Source organism: Emydura macquarii, unplaced genomic scaffold (genome assembly GCF_026122565.2).
Source record: "Emydura macquarii macquarii isolate MOO-44397 ecotype Brisbane River unplaced genomic scaffold, CSIRO-AGI_Emac_v2 contig_318, whole genome shotgun sequence".
Classification (NCBI taxonomy): domain Eukaryota; kingdom Metazoa; phylum Chordata; order Testudines; family Chelidae; genus Emydura; species Emydura macquarii.
In genome coordinates, this window is record NW_027130455.1 from 13,821,131 (window position 1) to 13,827,583 (window position 6,453).

A 6,453-nucleotide genomic window follows, 5' to 3' on the forward strand; every position below is an offset into this window, starting at 1 on the left:
TTGCTCTTACTAGATCAGGACTGATTCCATATGTCTGGAGTGGTTTGCCTGATGACTACTGAGTTTCTCCTTGTGACATACTTTTTTTTTTGTTACCATATGGCTGCTAGTTATGTTTGGCTGTTTAGTTCTCTCTCTATTCTTATGTTTTGTTTCTGGCTTCATTTGTATTGTGCTTAGTATCAACACCTGCTAGCCCTTCTTCAGTGGCATAGTGAGAGTGACAGTCTCTCTCTAGACCATTTTGGATTTTACAGATCACCACCAATGCCTTGAACCATCTCTGTAATGCAAGATGAAATCCTGGCCCCATGGAAGTAAATTGACTTCTATGGGCCAAGATTTTACCCTCAGTGCATATATTCTAATATAGAGATTCTAGCCACACCACTGAGAAGGTATTTTGCATTGTACTAGTCATTTATTCATACCCATCCATTGTCATCTGCATAGAGCAGCAGATGTATTTGTTATCACAATGAAAATTAGTTCACATCTTGAATTACAGGGAAAAAAAAGTTATAAAGATTCACATGTATTTGTTTAGCTGGTTATTGTAAATACCAGACATCCATAATGGTTCCTCCAATATTGGGGTGGGGACCTGGGTGGTTTGGAAGAGGGGAAATAAAGAAAACCTATTTATTTATTTTAAAAAAGTTTAAAATCAGTTTTCTCAATGCTTTTCCAGCATAGATGGAAATTTGGGGGGGGCAGAAAGGTTTTATGAGTTATGTATTCCCTTGATCAGTGTTAGGTTGTTGGTTGTTCACTAGACATTATATTCTAATAAGTGATTCTTCCTGTGACTAAACAGACCAACTCATGAGAAACTTGATCCATCTCCTGCTGAAATAATTAGACTTCATGCACTTCAATGGGAGCTGAAATGAACCCTATCCCATGTAAAATGTCATTTGTGCAGACCATTTTTCCTGTGGTAGCAAGTAAATATGATTACATACAAAGGATTAAGTTTCAGTACTAGTTGTGATAGTGTTATCCTATATTTCCTTCTCCTCCTCCTTCGACACTGATGGTAGAGTGCTTTTTCTGAATTAGCTGGAGGCACAACTCCTACATCCTGAATTTTTGCTGCATTCTGTTTGCCCTGAAAAGCAAAATTCAGAAAGGATAGAGTTTTAAGTTTTATATTAAGCTATCAATTTCTATGGAAAAAAATAAATAAATGTTCTTGAGTTTTAGAGAAAAACATAAAGATCCAACTGAGGGTATGCAATAGAATATCAGGATGAATATATTAGTTTATTTTGGAAGAGATTTTCAAAAGCAGCTATTGATTTTCATACTTTAAAAAGAAGATATTGACTTGTGCTTCTAAATCTCTTGGAAAAACCTCCATCGTGTGTGTGTGTGTGTGTGTGTGTGTGTGTGTGTGTGTGTGTGTGTGTGTGTGTGTGTGTGTGTGTGTGTGTGTGTGTGTGAGAGAGAGAGAGAGAGAGAGAGAACTTTGCAGATTTCAAATATTGCTTTTACAGCCGTGGAACAAAGAGAACACCCGGGTGTTCTTGCATGCATTTTTAATCCATGTTTTTGTTGGGGCTCAAGGATTAGTTTGTAGTGGCCTTTTTAAGTATGCAAGTACTCCAGAATATATCATTAACAATGCATGTGATTTGATCTATTTTGATTTTTGAGCTCTTAACTCGTTCTCTTCAACTATTAAAACATAAGAACATTTAAACGGCCATACTGGGTCAGACCAATGGTCCATCTAGCTCAATATCCTGTCTTCAGACAGTGGCCATTGCCAGGTGCTTCAGAGGGAATGAATAAAACAGGCAATCGGCAAGTGATCCATCCTGTCAGCCACCCCCAGCCTCTGGCAAACAGTAACCCCTGTCTATCCTGGCTAATAGCCATTGATGGACTTGTCCTCCACAAACATATCTAGTTCTTTTTGAACCCCGTTATAGTAAATATTGAGTATTTACCAAAAAGAGAGACGTGAAAGCTTATAGATAGTTCTATGCAGAGTTAGTCGTCTGTGAGATCAGGAAAGTTAAAGCAAATATTACTCTGAATTTCTTCATTTGAAGCTGGTAAGTTGAATTGTATGGACTAAAATCTGTATTGCAAGCTACCTCAGGTTTAATTGTTAAGTCCATATACCTCATGATATTTTAGCATAGTCCAGATCCCTTTCCACATTCATTATTTTTCATGAATTCCAAGGCCAGAAGGGACCACTGTGATCACCTAGTCGACCACCTGTCTAACACAGCCCACAGAATTTCTCCAGAAATTATCATACACTGTACAATATTTCTGATATTGTAATTGTCTCATTTCATCAGTTTCTCGATAGAAATGTCCTGACATTGTTACCTGCATAACTTTTCTCTACCACTCTTCTATTGCAATATCTGCTAAGATGATTTTTTTCTTAATAGAGATGGTCCAAGTCTTCTCATTCTGATCCAGATATAAACTTCTCAAAGGCTGGTGCATTGAGATCTGGTGTTTATAGTTTGGCCTTTCTCAAATTACTGCTAACACTGTAACTGCTCTTAAATCTTAATGAAGAAACAGAGCAGAACCTTGTTATCCACAAATCTAACACCCATTGTGAAGAAAGGTTATGCTATCCTCCCAGAGACTATGAATAGTACTTTTAAAAAACAGCAACATTGAGTGCAGTGATTGATTTTTAAAGCAAATGAGCAGAAAAGTCTTCCTCAACTTAAATAAAAATCTGTTCTCCTGTCAATATTGTAAGTTTATAAGGCTTGATACTCCTGCTATTCAAAATTAATGTGAAGGATGCGGGAATGGATCCTCTGCTCTGTGCCAAATGGTAGTGTTTGATTTGTTATGGCCATGACTAGAGTATTCCTCAGCATCCTCCCAAAATGTTATATCACAGGAAAATGCTATAATAGTTTAAAAATTTATTTGTTAATATCAAATCTTCACATATTGTGTTTAATTGTGGGAAACCGTGGGAGAGGAAAAAGGAAAAGAAGCACAAGAAAAGATATTTTAAAAAAGAGAGAGAAATCCTCTGAATATAAATCACTTTTTAAGTAGCATGATGGCAAAGATGCTTTTTTGAAGTAAATAATGCTATTTTCCAGAGCTTCTAAATCATACTTTTTATCATTTGAAACAATTCTCCATAAATCACTTACTCGTGTTTGAATAATACTTTTACTCTAAAAAGAAAAATGACTTTGAAAAAGTAACAACATTAAGTTATCCCATATTTTCAAACTAATTCAAGGCAATGTTTTCCCTCTAGAAATGCATATGAGACAGAATGGAATTAATTAGGGATTTTTTCTAATGGCATATAATACTAGACAAATAATCCAGATTTGCATTTAAATCAGGTTAATTTAAATGTAAATATATTTCATGCACATTTTAAAATGCGTCAGAGTAATTATTTGCTAGAATTGATTGCTTGGAAGAAGAAGGGTTAAAAGATAATTTCTGCATTAGATGTTAACTATTAATGAGAAACAGCAAAACAACTCTAATGAGAAGCCTTCAATTTGAGATGCTCCTATATTTGCTTTACATAAAGGCTTATTTGTGTGATATGAGGGGAAAACTAAACCCTTGTACTGTAAGTATGTATCCTGCAGGAGATAAGATTTTCCATTTGGATTTTATAGTCACTGATTATGGGATGACAAGTAATCCGCAGTGTTGAGGACACAGGCTGAGCACTTCAGTTTCAAATGCCACGTTTGAGTCACTATGTGAAGCATTAATTGATTATTAGGGTGTTTCAATGTACCCCCCCCTCACGCCCCGCCCTCTGACTTTCATGATTTATTTTGATGTAAGTTGAATAATTTTGTAAGAGTTAAATGTTTAATTTTCTCACTGTTTAAAAAAAATGTTTTCCTTGTCTTATTTGGAAGATTTGCACCCGTTGAATAAAGCCTAGAACTATTGGGTATTAACTCCTAGTGACTTTTATTGTCCTTCTCCCCCCTCCCCCCCCGCAAGCAATGTTCAATGGTACAAAAATATAAAGTGTATTTAGAACAAAAATTATATATTTTTTCCCCAAGGTTGGGATTTTATTGAGACTCACTGTTTTTAATCTGAAAATGGATCCTCAGTATATGAAACAGAACCGCTGTGTTTGGAAACCCTTCCTAACAACCAAAAACAAAATAACAATACAATAAAACAAAGTGATATATTGTCATTATGAATGTTTTTCTCCTCAACAGAATATTCTTGAAACAGAATAGTACAAGTTACAATGGAAGAAGAGATATATCATCAATTATGGTGGTCATTGCTAAATGCTCAACGTTTACCACTTGAACCATGTACCTGATCAGAAACCATGTTGAAATCAGTGGGAGTCTTTGGATTGACTTCCGTAGACTTTTGTTGTGGTCCTGTTTTGGCCATCCTAGAATGGGATATACTATGAATATTATGGTTAAAAACAGATACCATACAGTGGTGAATGAGCAGTTTTTAATGACAACCATGGTTGTCGTTTATCAGAAGGCATTATACTAACAACTATTGAATGGTTTTAAGAATGTGGATGTATATTAAACTTTGGATCTTTCTACTTACTTATTTTATTCCATTTTTTCACATCATATGTACCCCTATCTCATACTCGTGTTGATAATGCACAATAAATAAATGAATCTGTTTATCTTGTCAGTTGTATAATATCAATAAGATACTTAGGCAGTGGACTAACAGGGCACTACTATAGGTAGTGGGTGAAACCTTGTCTGCATTAAAGTCCATGGCAAAGTCATGGCAAAGTCCCATTGACCTCACCTCACCTCACGGGACCAGGATTTCACCTAGTGTGACTGAGAGCACTTTAGTATTCACACGTAACTGGTTCAACTTTTACATTTTAGGTACTTACTTTCACCTTTGTACCTGTACAATTCCAATCAATGTGTGTCAGGTTCTTTCAACCAGAAATGCATTGCCTATCATGGCTGCTGTTTTAGGTACATTTGTCCAGTGTAGTGATCTAGTTAGTAACAATGCCTAATATCCTTCTAATCGACAGAATTATGTTCTCTGAGAGCACAATAAGAGTCTGATGTTGCTCTCATTTTAAATCACTTGGGGGGTTGCAATATCTCTGTCTTTATCTAATTATCCATCATGGTATCTGAGTGTCTGGGAGTGCAATGGAAGCAGGACTGGGAAATTAGTCTGTATTATGTCATTTTCTTATGATGCTGGTACTGAATAATAGCCATAGTGGAAAATGGTAAGTGGAAATCTAAAGTAGATTATAAAAAGGTGTTATCGTTTTTATTGTCTAATATTGATGTCATAATAAATTAGTGGCCATAAAATCATGCAATAAAATTTGTTTCTTTTGGGAAAGCAAAATTATATTAAGGTGGTTAGGGAGTTACATGAAGGTGGAAAACAGGATCAGGGTAGTTTTGAGATGAGAAAAGTGGAGTAAAATTACATAGGAGAGGAACAATTATTTCAAGTATTACTGTATTGCATAATGTGCACCAAACTGTATGTACTGCAGTTATATATTTGGTATCACTAACTTGGAAATTTACATCTCTAATAATTGGAAATGACAGTGCTGAACTTCAGGAAGTTTTCTAGTCTTTTCAGATGCAGTTACTTTCAAAGAAGCAGCTATATGAGCTGTGACAATGCTATAAAATATGAAACATTCAGAGCTTGGCTATAGGAAATAAATTATCTCTTAATTGCTGAAATTGTCATTTACTTACTGTATAAACAAAGGGGATATATGATTGCATCTGTGTGTGTATGTATGCATGTGTATAATTAGTTGGGCTTCAAACTATCACTATGATAAATGATTGTGATTAGGATTTTTAATATACTAGCAAAATGTCATTTGTGTTCAAAACTGTGACTTCTTATTTTCCTTGAGTATTTGTGACTCTTTAGCTAGGTCTGTAGGCGACATTATTTTTCTTACGTCACCTAAGTGGTTTCTATTGCAGGAATCTATCTAACATATTTATACGCTTGGTGGGGGAACGTGGGGAAACTGATTTATGTCCGGCTGAAAAGACCACGTGACAAATCATTACATTTTTATTTGTTTGCTCAGAAGTGAGCAATAATGAAGTCCATTTTTCTTATGTAAGAAATCAGTAACTGCCATTGAGGTCATAAAAACATAAGAACAGCCATATCGAGTCAGACCAGTCGTCCATCTAGCCCAGTTTCCTGTCTTCTGACAGTGACCAATGCCAGGTGCTCCAGAGGGAATGAATAGAACAGGTAATCACCAAGTGATCCAAGTGAAGTCAAAACGAGTTATTTGTATCCTTGTGGGGAGGATCTGGCAGTGTCCTTCAGATAGATCATGCATGCAGAAAAGCACAATCTGATCTGCCTGTGGCTGAATTCAGTAAAAACTAGTATTTACATGGAGTGAATACTGATTACCTAGACCTCTGCATTCACATCACATTTTGA

At 35.7% G+C, this 6,453-nt stretch overlaps 1 long non-coding RNA gene across 1 annotated transcript in view; it reads left to right on the plus strand.

The window, feature by feature from the left end:
* LOC137166978 (uncharacterized) overlaps window positions 1–4,645 on the plus strand; it is a 287,887-nt gene extending 283,242 nt beyond the window's left edge. Inside the window, exon 3 of the long non-coding RNA XR_010923904.1 lies at window positions 4,212–4,645. This is a non-coding gene — a long non-coding RNA (uncharacterized lncRNA). The remainder of the gene's footprint in view (window positions 1–4,211) is intronic.
* Window positions 4,646–6,453: the final 1,808 nt, after the last annotated feature.